The 27,878-nt window shown below is 38.6% G+C and overlaps 1 non-coding gene across 1 annotated transcript; it reads left to right on the top strand.

Annotated features, from left to right (window-relative positions):
* The first annotated feature begins 14,568 nt into the window (after nt 1–14,568).
* Nucleotides 14,569–14,699, top strand: LOC115898015. The gene has a single exon (XR_004057779.1). It is a non-coding gene; the product is annotated as a small nucleolar RNA SNORA18 (small nucleolar RNA).
* The last annotated feature ends 13,179 nt before the right edge of the window (nt 14,700–27,878 follow it).

Here is a 27,878-nt window from a genome sequence, read left to right as displayed (position 1 = left end):
ACTTAAATCCTGTCTCCTCAAAACACTAACAACCAAGGCTAAGCATGAGTGTGGTTTCTATTTCCATTAAAATGTACTTTTGTGCACCTGGCTACGTTAAGGCTCTGCCGTGTGGAATGTGATAGGCCCAGCTGAGCATGCTGTTCACCCATGCCTGATAGCCTGGACAAGGAGACCAGTCACCTGGGGGTGACACATGGTGCATGGCTCTCCAAGCTGCTCATTCCCAGGCCATCCATCTGGAGCAAATAAGCAATAATGATGTTAGGGAAGGAAGTCTTTCAGTAAGTGCCTCAGGAATTCTCAACAGTCCTCCACGAAGATAAGATTACAAACATGTATATCCATAAACACACATCACTGCTTAAAATTTTTCTCCCAGTAGAGAGCCTCAACAGTAGATGTATTGAGACAAATCTTTTCTGTGGGAATACACTACTTCTGCTCTGGAGAAATAAATATCAAATGCAGTCTAATGAAACTGCATTAGGGAAACAAAGCAGCAGGGAAAAGGAAAAACCAGGAAAGAGAATAGATTAGGGGTTTGGGCTTCTCAGATGCAAAAGAGAGAGCCAGTCCCCTTTGACTGGTATCCGTCTGGCATCTGCTTTATTTCATCCTGTTAGTGAGATTTGAAGGAATAGAAAAGTGATTTCATGTTAATAGGATTGGACAAGACAGCATTATCTAGGATGGCATTTTCCTTAGGTGAGGTTATGGGCACTTCTTATTGCAGTCAGTTCATTTATATTTTAAACACCTGCAAGATTACAGTGAAATGAACTCCTTCTTAATCATCATTATGGGGAAATGAATAAATACATGCATTTATCTTGCACCAGGTAATTGGCTGTGAAGCATTCTGTGATCCTTTCATTAGGGTGATGAGATCCAAAAATAGATGGCAAGTATGTTTATTAGAAACTATCAGGCCCACCTGAGGTATAAAAAAGCCTGTAAATGCAGTGGTTTGCAGCAATTGTGTGCGTGTGTGTGTGCATGCATGTGCATGCATGTGGGTTTTGGAGGGAGCAGCAAGGAGGAAAAAAGCAGGAACTACCTCATTTTTCTACCTGCCTTAGATCCCCTTCTGTGAAATGAAAGATGTATTTCAGTATTTTAAATACTGTTCCAGCCATGCTTACATATGCTAGTCTCATATCTGTCCTATATAAGCACTCTGCGAATTTTAGAACACTATATAATTTCATAGGCTCTATAATGCTTTGATTAATTAACAATTAATACTTTAATTAGCACATTGTAGTCTGTAATATAAAATGTGATTATCCATAACAGTCAATCTTGGATCATTAAATTGGCCTAACCAGAACAACAAAAAATGCAATTAAACAGTGTAATTCACCCTCTTCGGAAAATCCTTGAAGGGGTTTCTCCACTCTTTCCTCTAGTGTTCCAGTTTGTGAACCTGTTGAGTACATCTAGTCTTGTTTCCATGAGCTCCTCTTTGGCCGGCATTACCTGCCATATTGAAATGCTGCATCACTTTAGTTGCGGATTAGGCTTTGGCTAATTATAATGGTATATTCAGAGCTCTGACTTGGATCCTAGTAAGAGTGACAGTATGGAAGGCAGAATGTTGGTTCCCCATGATTCTAACCCCTCCAACCTGGTGATACATCTATGAATATGTCAAGATGGCAACATAAAAACATGAATACAGTCTGGGCGCAGTGACTCATACCTGTATTCCCAGTACTTTTGGAGGCTGAGGCAGGAGGATCGCTTGAGCCCAGGAGTTCGAGACTATCCTGAGCAAAATGGCGATACCTTGTTGCTACAAAAAATACAAAAATTAGCAGGGCCTGGTGGCATGCGCCCCGGCTGCTCAAGGGGCTTGAGATGGGAGATGGCCTGAGCCCAGGAGGTGGAGGCTGTTGTGAAACAAGACTGCACCACTGCACTCCAGCCTGGGTGACAGAGGGAGACTCTGTCTCCAAAAAGAAAAAAATAAAAAAGAAGAATATAGAATTCAGTACCTGGAAGTGGTGTCCTGTTACAATAAATTCCTAAAAATGTGAACATGAATTTGGAATTGGGCAGTGAGCAGAGGCTGAAACCATTTTGAGAAGCATAATAGAAAAGGCCTATATTGCCTTCCACAGACAGTAAAGATACATATTTTAAGGGTTCTGGTAGTGAGAACTCAGAAGGAAGTGAAAGACATGGTAGAGAAACTGTAAATTCTCTTAGAGAGTGGCCACGTCACCACAAGCATACTGTAGAAATGTGGAGAGATTTCAGACTGGACTTTGAGAATGCTGCCTGTGAGGACTTAGCAGAAAATAAAGAAATGTTATTGAAGGGCCAGGTGCAGTGTCTCACGCCTGTAATCCCAGCACTTTGGGAGGCCGAAATGGGCAGATCACGAGGTCAGGAGAGATTGAGACCATCCTGGCTAACATGGTGAAACCCCGTCTCTACTATAAATACAAAAAATTAGCCAGGCATGGTGGCGGACGCCTGTAGTCCCAGCTACTTGGGAGGCTGAGGCAGGAGAATGGCGTGAACCTGGGAGGCAGAGCTTGCAGTGAGCCGAGATGGCACCCCTGCACTCCAGCCTGGGCGACAGAAGGAGACTCCATCTCAAAACAACAACAACAACAACAAAAACAAAAAACAAAACAAAAAAAACGAAATGCTACTGAAAACTGAAGAGAGGGGATCCATGTTATGTATTGGCAGAGAGCTTAGTAAAATTGTGCCCTGCAGTTACATGAAATGAATAACATATATAACAATCTTTGTCATTTAGCTGAAGAGATTTCCAAACCAAGTGTTGAAGGCACAACCCAAACTCATCTTGTTGCTTATGATAAAACATGAGAGGAGAGAGATACATTCAGAAAACAACTATTAAGCAAAAAGGAACCATGAGTGAATGACTTGGGAAATGTCAGCCTATCCAGAGAGCAAACACTGCTAAAATGGAGAAAATCACTGTCAGGAATGCACACTCTTGAGAAAAACTGAGAGTATGGTTTAACAAACTTTTGCTAGTGTCTCAAAAGCATTAAAAAATTGACTTTATTTTTGATCATTCAGTGACACAAAAAGCTTTTGGAAATCAGTAATTTGAACAAATCAAGGAGGAAAAAGTTTAAAAAGTTAACATAATTTTGTCTATGAAAGTGAGGTGAATGAAGATCACAAAGCGCAACATTTGCCAAATAGAAAATGGTCTATTTAAGTCCAAGATCCAACCCTTTAGCTGCCCTGGAATTGGTACCTTCCTTGTGTGTATAACATTATAATACTTTTAAAAACTATGTGAAAATGATGGAAACTAAAATTGAAGTAGAACCTTCGTGATTTCCGTTTGTCTTTGATTTTCAGTTCTTTGAATATGGTATGACTCTTTTTTGGGGTATTTATTCTGCTTGATATTTTCTGAGCTTCATGGGTCAGTGGTTTGGGGTCTGTCACTATTTCTGAAAAATCATAATTGCCCAATTGTTACGTCTTCAAATGTGTCTTCTTTCCTGCTCCATGTTTTCAGCTCTTCTGGGATTCCAATCATTTGTATATGAGAGTGATACTGTTGCACAGCTCTTGAAACACCTGTTTTGTTTGATTGTCTTTAGTAATTTTTACTCTTTGCCTTTCAGTTACCGCAATATCTACATCCCTAGCTTCAGTTTCAGGCACACGAACCTAGGTCTTGGGAGTATGCCTTGCACAGTTATTACAGCCTCACCTCCACTTGGAATGTGATGTCTGCTCCTCTTTTTAGGGTGGAGCTTTATTTATTTTCTTGTTCCCTCTCCCACCTAAGGTGGATTTTTACGAGAGCCCCAAGCTACAGTTTTTCTTGTTGTTTTCCTTGCTGACTGGCTTTTGTATCATAGGGGAGATAGAGGAGATATTTCGAGGTAGAATTTTATCAGTTGCAGCCCTCTCATTCCTCAGTCAGTATTATGAGGATGAGGAAAACTTTCCCAGGAACCTCCCCAGTCATCCCTATGAGTACTTGGTGGGCTTCCTTGTCAGGTGCTGGGGGGACCTGACAGAGAGTAGCAACTGCCCTCCGTCCACAGCCCCCAGGTACTTCACATCGCTACAGTAGTCCCCTAATGGCTCTTATGGTATCTGTTATTGTCTACCCCTGAAAAATAAATGTGGGGGTCCTGTTTCTCCCCGTGGTAGCCTGTGTACATTTTAGTTTAGTGGGCTGGCCTCAGTTATCAGTTCTCTGATGGGTTAAGAAAATCATTCCTTGGTCATTTGTTCAGCATTTTGGTTTTTGTTGTAAAGGTTGAGTGTGAGATTCCAGCTGCTATATCTTGGGGGTGAAACTGGAAGCAAGCTTATTGCCTTTCCAGGCCTTATCGTGATGCAGAAAATGTGTGCCCATCCAAAGAGTCAAGATAGGGTATTAAGAGAAACCACCATCTGTTTATATTATACTTGTTATGTAGCATAAGCATATCCCATTGAATATGGAGAAACATTAATAAATATAGTTTATCAAAAAATTAAAGGCACTCCAGTTTTGTTTTTACTGTACATTGCTTTCAGAAATTGCATTTTTAAAATTGGATGGTAAATCGTGTTTTACTCCTAGAAAGAATGCTACAATTGAGGCTGAGTACCCAAGTAATCATTTAGGATCAAATAAATCACAATCATAATGATACACTAACCACTCAACCTTAAATTTCTCTGACCATTTGAAATGGCTAAAGTAGGCTCCAATCCCCCATCCCAAGTAGCCATAAATATATTACCCACTCAGTTTATTCTAGATTATGAAGGATATAAAATGATCTATGATGTACCATAGAGTTAACAGCAGAAATCTGAACTGTAGCACAATTAAATCTGAATTTAATAAGATATATTAACTAATATATTAATGAACTATGATTTCTCTCAAAATTTAGAAAGACTTCTAATAAATAATTTGTAAAACTTATATCTTTTAGTGGTCTCATGAAGTTCAAACTGAGGTTTTCTTTTTCATTTCTTCTTCTTCTTTTTTTTTTTAAAGAGACAGAGTCTCACTCTGTCACCCAGGCTGGAGGGCCAACGTGTGTCTCGGCTCTCCACCCACTGGGTTCAAGTGATTCTTATGCCTCAGCCTCCCAAGTAGCCAAGTAGCTGGGATTGCAGGCACGTGCCACCATGCACCACCGTGCACCACCATGTCTGGCTAATTTTTGTATTTTTAGTAGACATGGGGTTTCACCATGTTAACTAGACAGGTCTCAAACTCCTGGCCTCAAGTGAGTGATTCACTTGCCTTGACCTCCCAAAGTGCTGGGATTACAGGTGTGAGCCACTCCACCTGGCTGAGCTTTTCTTTATGTTGCTAAAAATACCCTTAAAGTAACATGGCATACTCAATAACTTTTTATTTATTTATTTATTTATTTATTTATTTATTTATTTTTTAGAGACAGTGTCTCCTTCTGTCACCCAGGCTGGACTGTAGTGGCACAATCATAGGTCACAGGAACCTACAATCCCTGGGCTCCAATGAGCCTTCTGCCTCAGCGACCTGAGTAGCTAGAACTACAGACACATACCACCATGCCCAGCTAATTTAACTTTTTGTAGAGACGAGATTTTGCTATGTTGCCCAGGCTGCTCTTGAAATCCTGGCCTCAAGTGATGCTCCTGCTTTGGCCTCCTAAAGTGCTGGGATTATAGGTGTGAGCCACCACACCTGGCCGTCAATACTATTGTTCAAAGAGTAGACTGCATTTTCCTGCAGCACCTTCTCACATCATTAAAGTGAAGAAAGACTGTGGATATTTATATACTAGGTTTCACAAAAATGGTAAATGAAGCACAGATTTCAAGCCCAGGGAAGGCTGTATAGCTCATCTACAGAAGCTCCTGCAATTCTCATTAGGGCCAAACCATTTATTATTACTGCCTTGGGAGCTGGACTTTTATAGGCTGCTTGGGTCCTTTTGGTTCTCAGACTGCTCTAGTGAATGTGCCTGTTGGAATGCAGGTCGGGGGCTGCTGAGTTCTCCCATTCGTCTGCATCAGCTGCCCTGGAGCAAGTCACGGTGTTGGCTGTGCACCCAAACCTGGACCAGAGTCTTACAGAATGGCAGAGTGAGGGGGAAGGCAAATTCTCTCCCAAAAAGCAGTAATACAACTGAACAAAACTTTTGTCAAAACCATCCATTTCAGGACTCAGAAACTGGCCAGAGAGGTACAACAAATTTATATGAGTTTATTCAAGAAAGACTGCTTTCAAGTAATAACAGTGGAAATTTGTGATGTGTTAGCCTGGGATTTCTCTCACTTTATGTTAAACTTGACAGGCAAAGACCCCAAAGAAACTGCCATATATATATATATCTCATATATGTATAGCATATATATCATATATATCTCATAATATGTATAGCATATATATATATGTTCAAAGAACTCAAGGAAAGGAAATAGGAACGTATGAAGATCATGCTTTCTTACCAACTTTGTTCAGCAATATTTTGTGGTTTTCTATTAAGCCATATGACACAACTTTCCTATCTGATATTAACATAAAAACACTGGGTTTCTCGTGGTTAGTGTTTGTAAGATGTATTTTTTCATCTTTTTTCTTTCAACATTTCTGTGTCCTTGAATTTAAATCAGGTCTCTTGAGAACACGATATTGTTGGGTCAACTTACCCTGTTTCATGACATATTTTTAAAGAAGTGCTTAATCTATTTACTTTTAGTGAAATTTTTGATGCAAATGAGTGTATATCAACCGTCTTGCTATTTGGTCACTATTTGTATCATCTGACATTTTGTCCTTCGTTCGTTTTCTGACTTTTCTGGATGGATGATGTATTTTTATTATGTCTTTTCTATTGAGTTTTTAGTTATATCTGTATTTTTAAATATTTCTCTTGAAATTACAACATTCCTTAAGACATAGAACGTATTTTTTTAGACCAGTTTTAGATTCAAAACAAAACTGAGCAGGAAATACAGAGTACCTATCTACCCCTCCTCCCTTATCCTCACCACAGGCACAGTTCCCCCCGTTATCATCCTCCTGCACCTTAGTGGTATAGTTGTTATAACTGATGGTCCTACCTTAGCGCCTCATCATGACTCCAAGTCATAGTTCACACTAGGGTTCACTCTTGGTGCTGTACATTCTATAGGTTGTGGAAAATACATAACGACGTGTGCCCACCATTGTAGTATCCTACAGAATGATTTCACTCCCCTAAAAGTGCTCTGTATTCTGCCAATTACAACATATATTCTTATTAAACATTTTGTCTTGAGATAATTCCCACGCAGCTCAATACTGAGATAGGTTCGTGTGTATTTGTAGGAGATAATAGAGAAAGATCCTGTGTACTCTTCACCTACGTTCTCTCAAATATAATCATCTTGCAAAACTATACCATGGCAGCCAGAAAATTGACATTGATACGATCCACTGATCTTACTCTGATTTCTTCAGTTTTATAGTACTCACTTAGGTGAGTTCCGGGGTGTGTATTCAGCTCTATGCAGTTCTATTACATGTGTGGGTTTATGTATCCACCACTTCAGCCAAGATACAGAAGAGTGCCACCACAGGGATCCCTCACTTTGCCCTTTTATTACAATACTCCCTCCCTCCCACATTGATCCCATTCCTAATCCTGGCAATCACTAATCTGTTCTCTGCCTCAGTTATTTTTTTTAAATCTCAATAATGTTATATAAATGGAATCATAGAGTATGCAACTGAATTGGCTTTTTTTCTTCACTCATTGTAACTCTCTGGAGATTTATCTAAATTGTCACATGTATCAATAGTTTCTTTTTTTTTTTTTTTTTTTTTTTTTTTTTGAGACGGAGTCTTGCTCTGCCACCCAGGCTGGAGTGCAGTGGCCAGATCTCAGCTCACTGCAAGCTCCGCCTCCCGGGTTTACGCCATTCTCCTGCCTCAGCCTCCCGAGTAGCTGGGACTACAGGTGCCCGCCTCGTCGCCCGGCTAGTTTTTTGTATTTTTAAGTAGAGACGGGGTTTCACCATGTTAGCCAGGATGGTCTCGATCTCCTGACCTCGTGATCCGCCCGTCTCGGCCTCCCAAAGTGCTGGGATTACAGGCTTGAGCCACCGCGCCCGGCCCGTTTCTTCTTTTTTTATTGCTGAATATTATTCCAAGGTATGCATGTATCATATTTTTTAAAAACCACAGACCTATTGAAGGACATTGTTTCCCAGATTTTGTTTTTCTTGTTATTATGAATAAAGTTGCTAAAAACATTTGTGTACTGATTTTTATGTGAATCTCAGTTATCGTTTCTCTGGAATAAATGCCCAATAGTGCAATCGCTGGATCATAGACTAATTGTATAGTTATTGTATAAGAAGCTGCCAAACTGTTTCCTAGAATGACTGTACTAATTTATGGTCCTTCCAACAATGAGTAACTGATTCAGTTTTTCTGCATGCTTGCCAGCATTTGGTGTTGTCACATTTTTTTTGTTTTAGCCATTCTGATAGCTATACAGTGATATCTCATTGTGGTTTTAATTTGCATTCCCCTGGTAAACAATGATACTAAACAGTTTTATGTACTTATTTGCCATCTGTATATTCTTTTCAGGGAAATGTCTATTCATATATTTGGCTTTTTCCTAAATGGATTTTTGCTTTTTTTACTGTTGTGTTTTGAGAATTCTTTACACATTCCAGAGAGTAATACTTTTTTGAATATGTATTTTGCAAATATTTTCTCACAATATGTAGTCTGCATTTTCATTGTTTTTACAGGGTCTTGTGCAGAGTAAGAGTTTTTAATTTTGATAAGGTCCAGTTTTTGTTGTTTTTCTTTAAAGGATCATGCTTTTTGTGCCTAAGAATTCTTTCCTAGCCCTAGGTCCCAAACATCTCCTCCTGCTTTTTTTCCCTAAAAGTTATACAGTTATAAATTTAAGTCTGCAATCCATTTTGAGTTTTTAAATATATATTATATATGTAAACATATATTATATATTATTATATATAAATATATAATAATATATATTTATATATATATAATATATGGCGTGAGATTTTGGTTGAGATTCCAATTGCTCCAAAGGATCTACTTCTGGAGGAAGATCTACTTCTTCCATTGAGTTGCTTTTGCCTCTGTCAAAAATCATTTCAGGATATTTATGTGGGTCTATTTCTGAATTCACTAATTTGTTCCACCATTTTACATGTTTGCTTCTTTACCAACACTACAGTTTCTCCATTATTGTAGCTATGTAGTAAGTCTTAGTATTGGGTACAGTGTTTTCCGTCACTTTATTCTTATTTTCCAAGATTATTTTTTGTCTATTCTAAGGTCCCTGCTTGTCCATATAATCTTTAGACTAAACTTGCTAACATCTACAAAAACCTGCTTAGATTTTGGAGGGAATTATATTAAACCTATAGATCAGTTTGGAGAGAAAGTACACTCACCGCGTTGAGTCTTTAAATGAGCGTAGTACGTCTCTCCACTTATTTAGGTCTCTGATTTCTTTCATTAGTATTTTGTCATGTTCAGCATTCAGATACTGCACACTTCTTGTTGCATTTATATCTAAGTACTTCATTTTCTTTGGAGTAATTGTAAATGGTATTGTGTTTTTAATTTTGGTTTCTGCTCATTAATTAACATTCATTTTTAGTATATAGAAATAATGAGAGGTGAAGTCAGCTGGACTTCCTGGGTCGAGTGGGGACTTGGAGACTTTTTGTGTCTAGCTAGAGGATTGTAAATGCACCAATCAGCACTCTGTGTCTAGCTAAAAGATTGTAAACGCATCAATTAGCACTTTGTAAAAACGCACCAATCAGTGCTCTGTGTCTAGCTAAAGGATTGCAAACGCACCAATTAGCACTCTGTTAAATGGACCAATCAGCACTCTGTAAAATGGACCAATTAGTGCTCTGTAAAATGGACCAATCAGCAGGACGTGGGTGGGGACAAATAAGGGAATAAAAGCTAGCCACCCCCCAGCCAACAGCAGCAATCTGGTGGGATACCTTTCCACCTTTTGCAACCTTTGTTCTTTCACGCTTCACAGGAAATCTTGCTGCTGCTCACGCTTTGGGTTCACACCACCTTTAAGAGCTGTAACACTCGCTGCAGAGGTCCCCGACTTCATTCTTGAAGTCAGTGAGACCACGAACCCACCGGAAGGCAGAAATTCCAGACACATCAGAAGGAACAAACTTCGGACACACCATCTTTAAGAGCTGTAACACTCACCGCCAAGGTAGGCGCAGCTTCATTCTTGAAGTCAGCGAGACCAAGAACCCTCCAGAAGGAACCAACTCTGGACGCAATGTGATTAATATTTTTTGTGTTGATATTGTATTCTGTTAACTTTGCTGAACTGACTTTCAGTTCTAGACGTTTATTTTTGTATATTCCTTGGAATATTCTACGAAGATGATCATGTCATCTGCAATTGGAGGTAGCCTTACCTTCTCCTTTCTCTTCTGCATGCCTTTGCTTTTCTCTTCTTGCATTATTGTGGCAGATAAAACTTCCAAGACTATGTTAAATACAAGTGTTGAGAGGCGATATTCTTGTCTTGCTCCTGATCTTAGAAAAAAAACATTGTTTGTCACCATTAAGTGCAATGTCAGCTGTAGGATTTTGTAGGTGTTCTTTATCAAGGTCACTTAGTTCTTCTGTATTCCTAATTCAGGGGGTCTCTAGCATGTGTCAGTACTAAATTTTGTCAAATTCATTTTTGTTTCATTCCGTTCTTTAGCTTGTTAGCGTGGCGGATTAATTGATTGCAAATATCAAACTCACCTTACATTCCTGGAATGAATCACACTTGATCACTATTTTAAAACGTTTTTGTACATTTTTGTATTTGCTAATATTTTGTTGATGGCTTTTGTGTCAAAGTTTATGAAAAATGTTTGTCTATATTTTTCTTGATACTGTTTCTGTCTTGTTTTGGTGTCAGACTCCTAAAATGAATTATGAAGTGTTCCTTTCTCTTCTATTTTCTAGAAGAAATTGTGTAAAATTTCTGTCAGTTCTTTAAATATTTGGTAGAATTCTCCAGGGAGATGAAGTGGAGCTGCAAGTTGTTTTTTTAGGAGCTTTTAAATTATGAATCCCATTTTTAAATAGTTTTCTTTACTAGAACCACTTAGATTATCTATTTCCTGTTGGTTGCATTTTGGTAATTTTTGGTTTTTGAGCAATTGATCCATTTTTTCTACATTGTCAAATTTATGAGCATAAAATTGATGATAATATTCCCTTTCTGTCATTTTAATGGTTATGGGCTTTGTGGTTAGTTTCATTACTGATATTGTTGATTTGTGTCTCTTCTGTCTTAATTTTGCCAGTCTTGCTAGAGTGACACTGATATTTTTGAAGAAGCAGCTTTGTGTTTTATTAAATGTTTTCTATTTTCATGTTTTCAGTTTAGTTGATTTCTGTTCTCACCTTTATAATTTCCTTCTGCTTGCTTTGGGCTTCTTTGGCTAATATTTTTCTAGTTTTTTGAGGGGAAAAACTTACTGTTTTGAGTGCTTTCCTCTTTTCTAACATAAGCATTTAAGGCTATAAGATTCCCCTCAGTTCTGCATTAGCTACTTCCCACATATTTTGATCTACTGTCTTTTTATTCTTATTCAACTGTATGTGTACTTCTTGAAATTTCCTTGGATCTCCTTCTTGACCATAGACTATTTAAAGGTGTATTATTTAATTTCAAAGTATCTGGAGATTTTTTTCTGTTGTCTCTCGAGGTCATGGACTTTTAACTTATTATAATCCATTTGTGAATAGTATTGTGAAACTTCATAAAAAATGTATAAGAAATTTACAGCAGTATAATTCTATTTTCCCGTCAGTCTGGAGATGAGCTGGTTCTGGTCTGGGTTGTAGATTTAATTAATTATTTCAGTTTGCCACAGGTTTCATATATTTCAAAGGTAGCAGCCAGGGCCCTCCTTTCATTAGGAATAGGGAGCTAAGACTCTGAGGTCTCCCTAAGCTTTCTCGCTCATTTCCAGCTTCCCGTGCCTTGGAAGAAATCCATGTTGCAGCCTCCCCCGGCTTCCGACTCCACAGGACCTCTCCTTCTCTCTGCCATCTTACCCTGTCCCAGGTGCCCAGCCATGGCTCTGTATTTGAGATGAAATGTCTGAACGAAAGGATTTATGGGGCATGTAGATGAGTGTACTTTGGGGGTGCTTCTGGGTTTGAATCCATCATACCTGGTCTACAGGGGGTCCTTCAAGATTTCTTTGGTTTCTTCTTATCTCAGCCAAGAGCCAAGTCCTCCCTGCTTATGGCTGGCTTGTTCTTCCCACCACATCCCAGAGATAAAAGCAGTTGCAGGTTTTTATTGCCTTGGACGGGCTCGTCCCTCCCTAGAATGTTGTGCGTTTAGACTTCTTTGCATTTTCAGGTCTCTAATGGTTGTCATGTGTGATGATTGGAATAAATCAAGATTTCCTCATTGTTATATTGCGAGCAACAGCTTTTTACAACCTTTTATACCCTAACAAGAAGCAGAGCTCCCACTATTCTGTTAAACCAGCAAAACCTCTCAGCAACCTCATCTGTCACCCATGGCCTTGGAGTTTGAGAGCTAATGGCTTGGTTTTCAACATGTTTGAAAAAAATGTCATAATGTCTCCCCCATGATTTTGTCACAAATCCTATCCATCTTCTCCAAAGTGCTACTCTCAGAAAAAGATACCTGTATCTCACAGATACAAAAATTCTGGGAAATCTTAGTTATTCCAACAGGTTGAGTAATTCTACCTTTCTCATTCAAGGTTGGAATTGGACACCTATTAATATTAGACCCTCATGTTAGTGTTACCTAAATTCTCACCTCTCCATACATAAATAAGGTCACAACTTTAACTGCTGTGTCTTGCTTCAGAAGTTGGGCTAAGTAGGACTTCCTCTAAGTTAAGCACTATTCTGAGCACTTGGATAGACTAAGTCTTTTCTTATAAGACTTACCTATCAACAACTTTATAAGGCAAATATCATTGTAATCCCCATTTCAAAGCATAGATACCTTGAGTGATGTGCCTAACGACCCATGGTTAGAAACTGAAGACAGGAAGTGTAGATTCAAAGACAATGATCTGAGCAGGCACAGTGGCTCATGCCTGTAATCCCAGCACTTTGGGAGGCCAAGGTAGGCGGATCACCTGAGGTCAGGAGTTCGAGACCAGCCTGTCCAACATAGTGAAACCCCGTCTCTACTAAAAGTACAAAAATTAGCCGAGTGTGGTGGTGCGCGCCTGTAGTCCCAGCTACTCGGGATGCCGAGGTAGGAGAATTGCTTGAACCTGGGAGGCAGAGGTTGCAGTGAGGCGAGATCGCGCCATTGCACTCCAGTCTAGGCGACAGAGTGATACTCCGTCTGAGAAATAAAATAAAACAATCAAAAAGACAATGATCTTTTATTTTCCTCTAAGCTATATTGCCATGCATAATCTCTGCCTCATTACCATTGGGTCATAATGTCTATGGCTGAGCCAATGATGCTTAATTTAAAATCATTTGGAGGACTATGGTCAAGTCAATTGCAGTCACAAAGAGAACACCTCTGGTTTGTACCATTTTTTATTTGTTTGCTTTGGTTCAGAATTCTATTTTTTATAAAGATTTCTTTTACTCTTACTATTATTTTATTACTGTTACTTAAAAAATTGTCATTACCCCATCCTACCTCCTTATCTACCCAAAGCTAACCTTGACATTGGTGTGGGGAAGACAACTTTTTGTGTAAAGTATTTGCTGCCCTTCCTTGGGGGAGGAGTAGTTTCTCCACCTTGCTGCCATTAGGATTGGCTGTGTGAATTGCTTTGGCCAGGGAAATATGGGCATAAATGATCCTTGCCCCTTTCAGCAGAAGTGGCTTCACTTTTTCTTTTCCATGTGCCATGAGCTTGGCAAACTCTGAGAGTGTGTGCTTTATCTACCTGATTCCAGAGTAAAGAGGATTTGGTGCCATGCTGTGGCCGATGGATATGTGACATAGTAGCATGGGAAAAGAAGGGGGGCGTTATTTGTTATTGCAGCATAACTTAGCCTTTGCTTATAAAGGATGCCCTGCCAAGACATGTTTTTATGATTTTACTAAATGTATTAAATAAAATATATCTCTAAACTATATGTGAATTGGTTCTCAAAGTGTGATCCCTGGATCACAAAAGGGTGAAAGCAAGATAAAATGGTTTCACTCTTTTGGGGGGAAATAAGATAAAATATATTTACTTAATAATACTAAGACATTATTTGAAAGTGTTTTACTCTCATTCTTTCATGAGGATACAGTGGAGCTACCTAAAGGAGTAACTGCTCTGCTGCCTAAGGAAATGAATACTTGCATTCTCGTGTTTCAAAACTTTTTCAACTTTAATTTCTTATTTAGAAAAAATTAATAAATGCCACCCAAATGAAATAAACCTCTTTGGATCTTCAATAATTTTAGGAGAATAAGAGATTCCTAAAACCAAAAAAGAGAAACATTGATGTAGTTTATTGTTTAGTATATTTATAAATTTTACGTAAGTGATATTTGGTGACTTGCTTTTTAAACTCAACATTCCGTTGAGGTCTAATCCCAATCGGGCTTTTCCTGTAGCCTGCATGTTGTTGGAAATGCCTCACAGAGTTACTCTGGTTTTACTTTACTCACAGGACTTTTGTTAGGCCTGTGGGAAGGGACGACAAGGCAGTTGCTAAAGTATGAAAAAGACAGTTACTAAACTGTCTTTAGTTTATTAACTGTCTTAGTCAAGACCTGTTAATTTACTTTTTTACCTTAGGTATTGGCATATTCCACACATCTGTACTATTCTTGAATTTGATCACTTAGGAATGAATACGATTTGAACTCATTCATATTTAGAGAAGGTGTCAAATTGAGAACCAGGCAGATCCACCTACACTGAAAATGACCCTAAAGTAAATTGGTGGAAGAAACCAGATCCCAAAGATTATTGGTGAGCTTTGAAGTCTTCGTCAGTATATCCATATTAAGAGGAGATGACAGAAGCCAAAGTAAAAGAATTATGGGCTGACGGAACAACTGGATTAAAATAAATGTCAGTTGCATTTAAAAGGGCTGACTTGAAGGTCATTTTTGAAAATGGTTAATTTTGACTCCAGCTCTTTAGAGGATTTAAAGTGACCTTGATGGGCAGTGGAAGAAATCACAACATGAAATTCCTTGAATAAAAATTAATTGACTTTAATAAATGAACTCAACCTTCTCTCGCTAAGGTGTATGAAAATGGGTGCACATAGACTGAGCTCATTCCTTTCAGCTGTTTATGCTGTTATAAAATAGTTTCAAAAAGAGGAAAATATCTGCTCTTCAAAGTTTTCTGAGCATGTGACTTTATAAAGCATATGCATTTGGTCACCTTCCCAAATGCCTTTCCTGTACCAATGAATAATACATTTGCCTCACAACTGAAGTCATATACCCTCCTGCTCTGCTTCCTGTCCTATTGCCAAATTCAGTGACTGAATGGGCATTTTCATATTCACTCCCCTAACTATGACCTCTCGATTTCACAGAGAAGCTTAATCCCGGTTAGTCTCATTGTCTCACTGGGGATTCTCTGTTTCCTTGAGGGGCTTCTGAGAGGCAAACAGCTTTGCAAGGACTGGGAACCTGTGACGAGCACAGTGTTGGAAACACTTGAGGCCTTTGTTCTTCCAGAGTAGACATCTCCAACGCCTGGGGGCTCCTGCTTTCCCTCTGTCCCTGGATGCTGATTATGGGTCATGAGATTATGTAACAGACAGTTCATAGCCTCTGCATGCAATTTTTTTTCCTATATATTTTGTTAGGGAAAAAATAAAATATACACAGTAGAAAGACTAGTATAGCAAACTTGTGTGTACTAATAACCTAGCTTCGAAATTGCCAGCACACAGTCCATCTTGTTTTTCATTTCTTCACCCACTCCACACTCTCCCCACTGAGTTATTTTTAGTCAATTATTAGACACCATACATAAATCCCACACTACTTGTCTCCAAAACACATTGATTCTTTTTTAGAAAACATAACCGCTGGGCATGGTGGCTCATGCCTGTAATCCTAGCACTTTGGGAGGCCGAGGCAGGAGGATCACGTGAGGTCAGGAGTTTGAGACCAGCCTGACCAACATGGTGAAACTCTGTCTCTACCAAGAATACAAAAATTAGCTAGGCATGGTGGCTAACTCCTTAATCCCAGCTACTGGTGAGGCTAAGGCAGGAGAATCGGTTGAACCTGAGAGGCAGAGGTTTCTGTGAGCCTAGATCCTGCCATTGCACTCCAGCCTGGGCAACAAGAGCGAAACTCCATCTCAAAAAATAAAATTAAATTAAAAAAATAAAAATTTAAAAAACATAACCATAATACTGTTACTCATACCTGAAAATCAATAATTCTTTAATATTGCCGAGTTATCCAGTCAGCATTCAAACCTCTCATTTCACATCAGAAAAGTTTTTACAGCGAGTTTGTTGGAATTAGGATTCACAAAAGGTCCAGACATAGATTGGTTATGTCTCAAATCTATCTGTAGGTTTACTCTTCCCTATTTTTGTATCTTGCAAGGTGTCTGTTAATAAAACTGGATTCTTTGCCCTGTGGAACATCCCACAGTCTAGATATTGCTGATTGCAGCCCTGGAGTGTTTAACACGTTCCTCTGTCCCTTGTAGTTCCTATAAACTGGTAGTAAAGCATGGTCTTGATTAGGTTCAGGCTCAATATTTCTGGCAGGAATGCTGTATGTGTAGTGCGTTTGCTTGCTATTATATTGCGTCAGGAGGTGCCTATTGTCTGTCTCCTTTTGTTGATACTAATATTGATCTGTGGGTTCAGATGTTATCAGGATGATCTATCCGTTATAAAATTTTCTACCAAATAATAGTTCCAGCTACCAATGATGACCATTGCCTGCATCCATTATTTCATTAGGGGTTTGAGAAAGCAAATATTCTAATTCGATCATTTCTTCCGAATTCATTAGCTGTAAAGGAATGCATGCTCATCAGCTATTGGGTTACCATGAGTTATAAGTCAAAAGGCAAATGAGGTGAATTGTGCATGTGGCATTCCCCCACCCAGTCTCCATGTGCTCAGCCTTGTCTGTGCTCTCATGGGCTGCATCAAAGGCTCTGTTGCCCACTGGATTCTGCTTGGGTATAGCTCATGGGAGTCCTGGAATGAGATCAAAGGGAGGGAGGAGAATGAGGATGGAGTTTATTCCCCTGTTTCCTTCCCTGTGCTGTGCCCCAGCTGGCTGCATCCATTACCGCTGTCCCTGCACAGACCTCTCTTACCTGGGTTTTGATAACCACTCCTTCTTTTGCTCCTCCAATCTGCATGAGGTCATGTCCCCCTAAATGCCAAGGTGATCACGGCATTGCCACCCTGTGGTGCTGCCCTCTTCCTTGTGGTCTCCCTACAAACACTGCCCATAGCTTTTATACAACCATTTTACTAAGTCTCAAATTACAAAATTTGTAATGCCTGTTTCACATTGGGAGGTATATTATCCTTCTCTTCTTCCTTGTTTTTTTATTTTTAAATTTTATGGACATATAACAGCTGTACATATTATGAAGTTGATGTGATATTTTGGTACAGGCCAAGAAGAGAGTTATGGTGTTGGCTGGGGTGATTGATTGGGACTACTAAAGTGAAATGGGACTACTACTCCACAATGAAGGTAAAGATGAAAGAATTACTACAGAAGATCCCTTAGGTCATCTTTCACCTGTAATTACCATGCCCTGTAATTATGGTTAATGAAGAATTACTACAACGCAGTCTAGTCAGGACTACAAATAACCTAGACCCTTCAGGAATGAAAGTTTGGGCCACCCTGCCAGGTAAAGAACAGGACCAGATGAGGCACTTGCTGAAGGAAAAAGGATTATACAGAAAGGGTAGTAGAAGAAAGTAGTTATAGACACCGGCCATGACGATGTGACCAGTTACAGAAATGAGAATTGTAATTGTTATTCTTTTTCTCTATATTTTTAAAGAATATGCTTGTCTATATACATGTATTAAGCAAGTATCTCTGTTTTCTTTCCACTCTTATTCCTTTGTCATGTAACATGACATATACTGACTGTATTATTAAGTATTGTAAATTTTATTTTATTTATTTATTTGAGACAGAGTCTGGCTCTGTCGCCCAAGCTGGAGTGCAGTGGTGCGATCTCGGCTCACTGCAACCTCCACCCCCTTAGTTGAAGTGATTTTCCTGCCTCAGCCTCCTGAGTAGTTGGGATTACAGATATGTGCCAGCATGCCCGGCTAATTTTTGTATTTTTAGTAGAGACAGGATTTCACCATGTTGGTCAGGTTGGTCTCAACCTCCTGACCTCAAGTGATCGACCCTCCTTGGCCTCCCAAAGTCCTGGGATTACAGGTGTGAGCCACCACGCCCAGCCATGTAAATTTTAATATTTAAGTTATGGGATATAAGGAGAAGAATAAACATCAATCAAGGACTTTATCTTCTCTTTTGGGAAAGAAGTTAGTGTGTTTTTGGTTGTACATAGGATAGTTGTATCATGTACAACTTGCTAGGGGGAGCTATAATCTCCTTATTGTTATTTGGAGATTAAGTATGGTATAAGGAGATGTGTAGGGATGTCAAGTTGACAAGGGGTGGACTTGTGATGGTTAATGTAGGTATCAAGTTAATGGGATTAAGGGATACCCAAGTAGCTACTAGATACTCAAGTAGCTGGTGAAGCATTGTTTCTGGGTGTGGCTCTGAGGGTATTTCCAGAAGAGGCTGGCATTTGAATCAGTGGACTGAGGAAGGGAAATGTGGTCTCATGCAATGTGAGTCAACATTGGACAATTGGCTACAGGCTGAGGTACAACAAAAAGGCAGAAGAAAAGCAAATTTGCTCTTTTCTGTAGCTGGGGCACCCTTCTTCTTCTGCCCTTGGACATCAGGACTCCAGCCTCTCCTGCCTTTGGAGTCTGTGACTTATACCACTGGCCCCAAGTTCTCAGGCCTTTGGCCATGGACTGTGAGGTGAACCTTTAGCTTCCCTGGTTCTGAGGGTTTTGGACTAGACTGAACCACATATTGATCTCCCTGGTACTCCAGCCTGCAGGAGGTTTGTTATGGGATGGGACTTCTTAGCCTCTATAATCATGTGGGCCAATTCCCCTAATAAATTTCTTTCTATCTATCTAGCTAGCTAATCACCTATCTATACATACTACTGGTCCTATCTCCACAGAATCCTGACTAATATACCATCTGTATTAGGGTTCTCTCGAGGGACAGAACTAATAATTATATATGTATAATTATATATAATATATAATTATGTATATATGTGTATATATGTGTGTATATATATATATATAAAGAGAAGTTTATTAAGTATTAATTCACATGATCACAAGTCTCACAATAGGTCATCTGTGAGCTGAGGAGCAAGGAGAGCCAGTTCGTGTCACAAAACTGAAGAACTTGGAGTCTGATATTCAAGCGCAGGAAGCATCCAGCACGGGAGAAAGAGGGAGGCTGGGAGGATGTCTCTCCTTTTCACATTTTTCTGCCTGCTTTATATTCGCTGGCAGCTGATTAGATTGTGCCCACCAGATTAAGGGTGGGTCTGCCTTCCCCAGCCCACTGACTTAAATGCTAATCTCCTTTGGCAGCACCCTCACAGACACACCCAGGATCAACACTTTGTATCCTTCAATCCCATCAAGTTGACACTCAGTGTTAACCATCACACCATTGTTGTTATATATTAAATTTGCATTTGCATTTAGGTGTACTTCAGGATTTTTATGGTGTTCCGTTGTTTATTCATGTACCAATAGCTTGCCATTTTAATAATAGAAGATTTATAGTATATTTTTATATCAAATAGGACTAATTTCTCTTTTGCTACTTTTTCAAGAAAAACTCAGCTCTTCTTGCTTGTGTATTCTTACATGTGACCTTTATAATCAACTTGTTGAACTCTGCTACACACACACACACACACACACACACACACACACACACGATCTTCAAAAAGTTCATTGAGAGTGTGTATTATGAAAAAAATGTGCATGGCCAGGTGCGGTGGCTCATGCCTGTAATCCCAGAACTTTGGGAGGCTGAGGCAGCTGGATCACAAGGTCAGGAGATCAAGATCATCCTGGCTAACACAGTGAAACCCCGTCTCCACTAAAAATACAAAAAATTAGCCAGGCGTGGTGGCAGGCGCCAGTAGTCCCAGCTACTAGGGAGGCTGAGGCGGGAGAATGGCATGAACCTGGGAGGCGGAGCTTGCAGTGAGCTGAGATCACGCCACTGCACTACAGCCTAGGTTACAGAGTGAGACTCCATCTCAAAAATAAAATAAAATAAAAGCTGTGCATAAATTTCAACCTTTTTGCACCAAAATAAACTCATACTAACTTATTATAACATGTCTGAACAGAACATGGCTTGAGGTATGTGATGGTTGAGTGTCAACTTGAATTGAAGAATGCAAAGTATTGTTTCTGGGTGTTTCTGGGTGTTGCCAGAAGAGATTAACATTTGAGTCAGTGGACTGGGAGAGGCAGACCCACCCTCAATCTGGGTGGGCACCATCTAGTCAGCTCCTAGCATGGCTAGAATAAAGCAGACAGAACGTGGAGGGACTTGACTTGCTGAGTTTTCTGGTCTTCATCTTCCTCCCATGCAGGATACTTCATGCCTTCAAACATCAGACTCCAAGTTCTTTGACTTTTGGACTCCTGAACTTAAACACCAGTGCTTTTCGAGTGGCTCTCCGGCCTTCAGCCACAGACGGAAGGCTGCACGGTCGGCTTCTCCGCCTTTGAGGCTTTGAGACTCAGACTGAGTCACTACTGGCTTCCTTGTTCCTCATGTTGCAGGACTTCACCTTGTGATGCTATGAGTCAATTCTCCTTAATAAACTCCCTTTCATATATGCCCATATCCGATTAGTTCTGTCCCTCTAGAGAACCCTAATACAAAGCACTAATACAAACAAGACATCAGTTTGAAAAAAAGACCCTATCAGAACAAAATGAATTCTGCTAAACTCAAAGCAAGACCAAACATCAAATTTATGGTGAAGAATGGTGAAATCATTGATGCCTTACAAAAAGTTTATGGGGACAGTACTCTCAAAAAATCAGTTTACAAATGAATACATCGTGTTAAAAAGGAACAAGATGATGTTGAAGATCAAGCCTGCAGTGGTAGGAAATCTACATCAATTTGTGAGGGAAAAAAAAATCATCTTGTTCATGTCCTAATTGAAGAAGACTGGCAATCAACAGCAGAAATAGCCAACACCATAGGCATCTCAATTGTTTCATCTTATGTAATTGTGACTGAAAAACTAAAGTTGAGCAAATTTTCCCCTTGGTGGGTCCCAAAACTATTGTGCGCAGATCAGATGCAGACAAGAGCAGAGCTTTCAATGGACAGTTTCAACAAGTGGAATCAAGATCGTGAAGCATTTCTTAAAAGAATTGCAGGAGGAGATGGAACATGGCTTTATTAGTATGACCCGAATACAAAGCCACAATCAAAGCAATGGCTTCCAAGAGGTTTTTGCTTGTTGACTTTCTGGAGGGCCAAATACTGATCACATCTGCTTATAATGAGAGTGTTTTAAGAAAGCTAACCAAAGCTACAGCAGAAAAATGCCCAGGAAACTTCACCACCACCACAATACTGCTGCTCATTCCTCTCATCAAACAGGAGAAATTACGTGAGTTTCAATGGAAGATCATTAGGCATCCGGCTTACAGTCCTGATGTGGCTTTTTCTGACTTCTTTTTGTACCCTATCTTGAAAAATCATTAAAGGGAACCAAGTTTTCTTCACTTAATGTAAAAAACACTTCATTGACATGGTTAAATTCTCAGAACCCTCACTTGTTTAAGGATGGATTCAATGGCATCACCACTTAACAAAAGTGTCTTAAACTTGATATAGCTTATGTTGAGAAATAAAGTTTATACTTTTTATTTTTATCTTTTAATTCCGTTTTGCTGCAAACTTTTTAAAGTCCCCTCATATACATATCACATTTAATTTTAGAAATTTCCTTAGTGTTGATATCTTTATGATTCTGTGTTTTCTTATTTAAGAACCTAATATGCATTTATATATTTGTTCAAGTTAACCTTTGTGTCTGTTAGGAGATCGCTTTTGTAAAAATAGGTTTCCTCATTTAGGTTTTGCTGTTTTTTAGAAAGATACTCCCTACTGTTTTACCTTATTATTATATAGCAAAAAATGTATTGTCTTCTATTATATCTTCTAACTGATTATTTGTATATATAAAGTCCAGTATAAGCTCCATTTTCGAACTCTTCATGGCTGACAAATAGAAATATAATGTTTGTATTTTTGTATGTAGAAATGTATTTGTTCTAATAATTTTTTTAGCTTATTATGGATTTTCTATATGCACAATTCTATCATTTGCAGGTGATGGCAGTTTCAGTTGCTCCTTTTCAATTCCTCTTTATTATTTTTTTGCCTGGACATAATGTGCTGGTTGAGACCATCAGTGTGAACAAGAATCTTTACCTCATTCCAGATACCAGAGTGAGAACTTCCAACGTTTCTTCATGGAATATGTTTGCTGATGCTTTCTTTGTATCTACTAAAACAATCAATGGTGATAAAATGCATTGATTGGTTTTCCGATGTAAGGCCATCTTTGCAATCCTGATAAAACCTATTTGTTCATTATTTGTAAAAATACTTTTTACATATTGGTGAATTTATGTTTCTAATATTTTAAATAATATTTTAATTGTATACATAAGTGAATTGGCCTTTCATAATTTTTCTTAATCCAACTTTGGTATCTAGATTTTGCTGGCCTGATAAAATTCTTTGGAGAGTATCATTTCTTTTATACTCTTAAATAGTTTCTATATGATTGATATTTTTAAAAAATAACTACTTGGTAACACTCTGGGTGAAACCATTCAGGTCTGCACTGTTTTCACTGGAAGGTTAATAAATCTACATGTAAGTTTTTGCTGTGTTTCACGTGTTTCTCTTGTTTCAAGTATGGTAGGTTGTATTTTTTTAGAAAGTTATCCATTTTATTTAATTTGCCTTTTTTAGGGTACAGCAAATTCTTACTTTCTTTTTTTTTTAGTTCTTTTTCTAGTCTTTCTTTTTTTGAAATCAGTTTTATCAAGGACTTATTAATTTTGTGAGTTTTCTTAAAGTACAGGACAATTGTGTATTATATGTTTAGTTTCTATTTGGTTAATTTGTTCTTTTGCTTGTAATTTCCCTTTTCTCCATTGTATATGAAAAAAAAAATGGAAATGCTTATAGATTGGAGACAATACTGCAATGCCATCCCAATCAAAACTCCAGCAGATTTCTTTATTTTGTGAAATTTGATGAGCTGATTATATACTTTATGTGATGTGTATTAACAAAGCAAGAGAAATGACCACACTGGGAAAAAATATTTGCCTTTATGTAGCAGACAAGTAGTTTGTTTTCTTAATCATTTCAAATCAATAAGAAAAACACCAACAAACCAATATTAAAACATGCAAAGGGCCGGGCGCGGTGGCTCAAGCCTGTAATCCCAGCACTTTGGGAGGCCGAGACGGGCGGATCACGAGGTCAGGAGATCCAGACCATCCTGGCTAACACTGTGAAACCCCGTCTCTACTAAAAAAAAATACAAAAAAAAAAAAAAAAAAAAAACATGCAAAGGACTTGAATAGTCAGATCACAGATGAGAAGAATTAAATGAGTCTTAAACATAGGAATGATGTTCAAAATCATTTAAAATATTTAAACTGAAAATTAATGAAGTAAACGTACAGAATTACAACAAAAATTGACATACCCATAACCATGAAGAAAATTTCAGTATTAAAGAAGCCAATCAGGCCAAAAGTTAGTAAAGATAAAGAACATTTGAATAGCATAATTAGCAAGCTTGAATTAATGAATATATGTTGTAGGAGTTTGTACCCAATTAGGTAGTATATAAACTTTTTTTTTTAGCATATAAAGTGAATCTTTATTATTAAATCATTTTACATTTGCAGAGACCACGACAATACACTATTTTTTTTCACTTTTTTTGAGATAAAATACACATATAAAATTTACCATCTTTACCATTTTTAAGTGTACAGTTTAGTGGTAATAAATACATTTATATTCCTTTTTTCACCCTTTATCCTTCCCTCTGCTCTATCATTTTTTTTTTATTATTATACTTTAAGTTCTAGGGTACATGTGCATAACGTGCAGGTTTGTTACATATGTATACTTGTGCCATGTTGGTGTGCTGCACCCATCAACTCATCAGCACCCATCAATTCATCATTTATATCAGGTATAACTCCCAATGCAATCCCTCCCCCCTCCCCCCTCCCTATGATAGGCCCCGATGTGTGATGTTCCCCTTCCCGAGTCCAAGTGATCTCATTGTTCAGTTCCCACCTATGAGTCAGAACATGCGGTGTTTGGTTTTCTGTTCTTGTGATAGTTTGCTAAGAATGATGGTTTCCAGCTGCATCCATGTCCCTACAAAGGACGCAAACACATCCTTTTTATGGCTGCATAATATTCCATGGTGTATATGTGCCACATTTTCTTAATCCAGTCTGTCACAGATGGACATTTGGGTTGATTCCAAGTCTTTGCTATTGTGAATAGTGCTGCAATGAACATACGTGTGCATGTGTCTTTATAGCAGCATGATTTATAATCCTTTGGGTATATACCCAGTAGTGGGATGGCTGGGTCATATGGTACATCTAGTTCTAGATCCTTGAGGAATCGCCATACTGTTTTCCATAATGGTTGAACTAGTTTACAATCCCACCAACAGTGTAAAAGTGTTCCTATTTCTCCACATCCTCTCCAGCACCTGTTGTTTCCTGACTTTTTAATGATTGCCGTTCTAACTGGTGTGAGATGGTATCTCATTGTGGTTTTGATTTGCATTTCTCTGATGGCGAGTGATGATGAGCATTTTTTCATGTGTCTGTTGGCTGTATGAATGTCTTCTTTTGAGAAATGTCTGCTCATATCCTTTGCCCACTTTTTGATGGGGTTGTTTTTTTCTTGTAAATTTGTTTGAGTTCTTTGTAGATTCCGGATATTAGCCCTTTGTCAGATGAGTAGATTGCAAAAATTTTCTCCCGTGTAGGTTGCCTGTTCACTCTGATGGTAGTTTCTTTTGCTGTGCAGAAACTCTTTAGTTTAATCATATCCCATTTGTCAATTTTGGCTTTTGTTGCCGTTGCTTTTGGTGTTTTAGACATGAAGTCCTTGCCCATGCCTATGTCCTGAATGGTACTACCTAGATTTTCTTCTAGGGTTTTTATGGTATTAGGTCTAACATTTAAGTCTCTAATCCATCTTGAATTAATTTTCATATAAGGAGTAAGGAAAGGATCCAGTTTCAGCTTTCTACTTATGGCTAGCCAATTTTCCCAGCACCATTTATTAAATAGGGAGTCCTTTCCCCATTTCTTGTTTCTCTCAGGTTTGTCAAAGATCAGATGGCTGTAGATGTGTGGTATTATTTCTGAGGACTCTGTTCTGTTCCATTGGTCTATATCTCTGTTTTGGTACCAGTACCATGCTGTTTTGGTTACTGTAGCCTTGTAGTATAGTTTGAAGTCAGGTAGTGTGATGCCTCCAGCTTTGTTCTTTTGACTTAGGATTGTCTTGGCAATGCGGGCTCTTTTTTGGTTCCATATGAACTTTAAAGCCGTTTTTTCCAGTTCTGTGAAGAAACTCATTGGTAGCTTGATGGGGATGGCATTGAATCTATAAATAACCTTGGGCAGTATGGCCATTTTCACCATATTGATTCTTCCTATCCATGAGCATGGTATGTTCTTCCATTTGTTTGTGTCCTCTTTTATTTCACTGAGCAGTGGTTTGTAGTTCTCCTTGAAGAGGTCCTTTACATCCCTTGTAAGCTGGATTCCTAGGTATTTTATTGTCTTTGAAGCAATTGTGAATGGAAGTTCATTCATGATTTGGCTCTCTGTTTGTCTGTTACTGGTGTATAAGAATGGTTGTGATTTTTGCACATTGATTTTGTATCCTGAGACTTTGTTGAAGTTGCTTATCAGCTTAAGGAGATTTTGGGCTGAGACAATGGGGTTTTCTAAATATACAATCATGTCATCTGCAAACAGGGACAATTTGACTTCTTCTTTTCCTAACTGGATACCCTTGATTTCTTTCTCTTGCCTGATTGCCCTAGCCAGAACTTCCAACACTATGTTGAATAGGATTGGTGAGAGAGGGCATCCCTGTCTTGTGCCAGTTTTCAAAGGGAATTTTTCCAGTTTTTGCCCATTCAGTATGATATTGGCTGTGGGTTTGTCATAAATAGCTCTTATTATTTTGAGGTACGTTCCATCAATACCGAATTTATTGAGCGTTTTTAGCATGAAGGGCTGTTGAATTTTGTCAAGAGCCTTTTCTGCATCTATTGAGATAATCATGTGGTTCTTTTCTTTGGTTCTGTTTATATGCTGGATTATGTTTATTGATTTGCGAATGTTGAACCAGCCTTGCATCCCAGGGATGAAGCCCACTTGATCATGGTGGATAAGCTTTTTGATGTGCTGCTGAATCTGGTTTGCCAGTATTTTATTGAGGATTTTTGCATCAATGTTCATCAGGGATATTGGTCTAAAATTTTCTTTTTTGTGTGTGTCTCTGCCAGGCTTTGGTATCAGGATGATGTTGGCCTCATAAAAAGAGTTAGGGAGGATTCCCTCTTTTTCTATTGTTTGGAATAGTTTCAGAAGGAATGGTACCAGCTCCTCCTTGTACCTCTGGTAGAATTCAGCTGTGAATCCATCTGGTCCTGGGCTTTTTTTGGTTGGTAGGCTCTTAATTATTGCCTCAATTTCAGAGCCTGCTACTGGTCTATTCAGGGATTCAACTTCTTCCTGGTTTAGTCTTGGAAGAGTGTAAATGTCCAGGAAATTATCCATTTCTTCCAGATTTTCTAGTTTATTCGCGTAGAGGTGTTTATAGTATTCTCTGATGGTAGTTTGTATTTCTGTGGGGTCCGTGGTGATATCCCCTTTACCATTTTTTATTGCGTCTATTTGACTCTTCTCTCTTTTCTTCTTTATTAGTGTTGCTAGCAGTCTGTCAATTTTGTTGATTTTTTCAAAAAACCAACTCCTGGATTCATTGATTTTTTTGGAGGGTTTTTTTGTGTCTCTATCTCCTTCAGTTCTGCTCTGATCTTAGTTATTTCTTGCCTTCTGCTAGCTTTTGAATGTGTTTGCTCTTGCGTCTCTAGTTCTTTTAATTGTGATGTTAGAGTGTCAATTTTAGATCTTTCCAGCTTTCTCTTGTGGGCATTTAGTGCTATAAATTTCCCTCTACACACTGCTTTAAATGTGTCCCAGAGATTCTGGTAAGTTGTATCTTTGTTCTCATTGGTTTCAAAGAACATCTTTATTTCTGCCTTCATTTCGTTATGTACCCAGTAGTCATTCAGGAGCAGGTTGTTCAGTTTCCATGTAGTTGAGCAGTTTTGATTGAGTTTCTTAGTCCTGAGTTCTAGTTTGATTGCACTGTGGTCTGAGAGACAGTTTGTTATAATTTCTGTTCTTTTACATTTGCTAAGGAGTGCTTTCCTTCCAATTATGTGGTCAATTTTGGAATAAGTGCGATGTGGTGCTGAGAAGAATGTATATTCTGTTGATTTGGGGTGGAGAGTTCTATAGATGTCTATTAGGTCCGCTTGGTGCAGAGATGAGTTCAATTCCTGGATATCCTTGTTAACTTTCTGTCTCATTGATCTGTCTAATGTTGACAGTGGAGTGTTGAAGTCTCCCGTTATTATTGTATGGGAGTCTAAGTCTCTTTGTA

The sequence above is a fragment of the Rhinopithecus roxellana genome, chromosome 5 (genome assembly GCF_007565055.1).
Source record: "Rhinopithecus roxellana isolate Shanxi Qingling chromosome 5, ASM756505v1, whole genome shotgun sequence".
Classification (NCBI taxonomy): Eukaryota; Metazoa; Chordata; class Mammalia; order Primates; family Cercopithecidae; genus Rhinopithecus; species Rhinopithecus roxellana.
The sequence above is the reverse complement of the archived record's forward strand: the minus strand, read 5'-3'. Positions and strand labels throughout refer to the sequence as shown.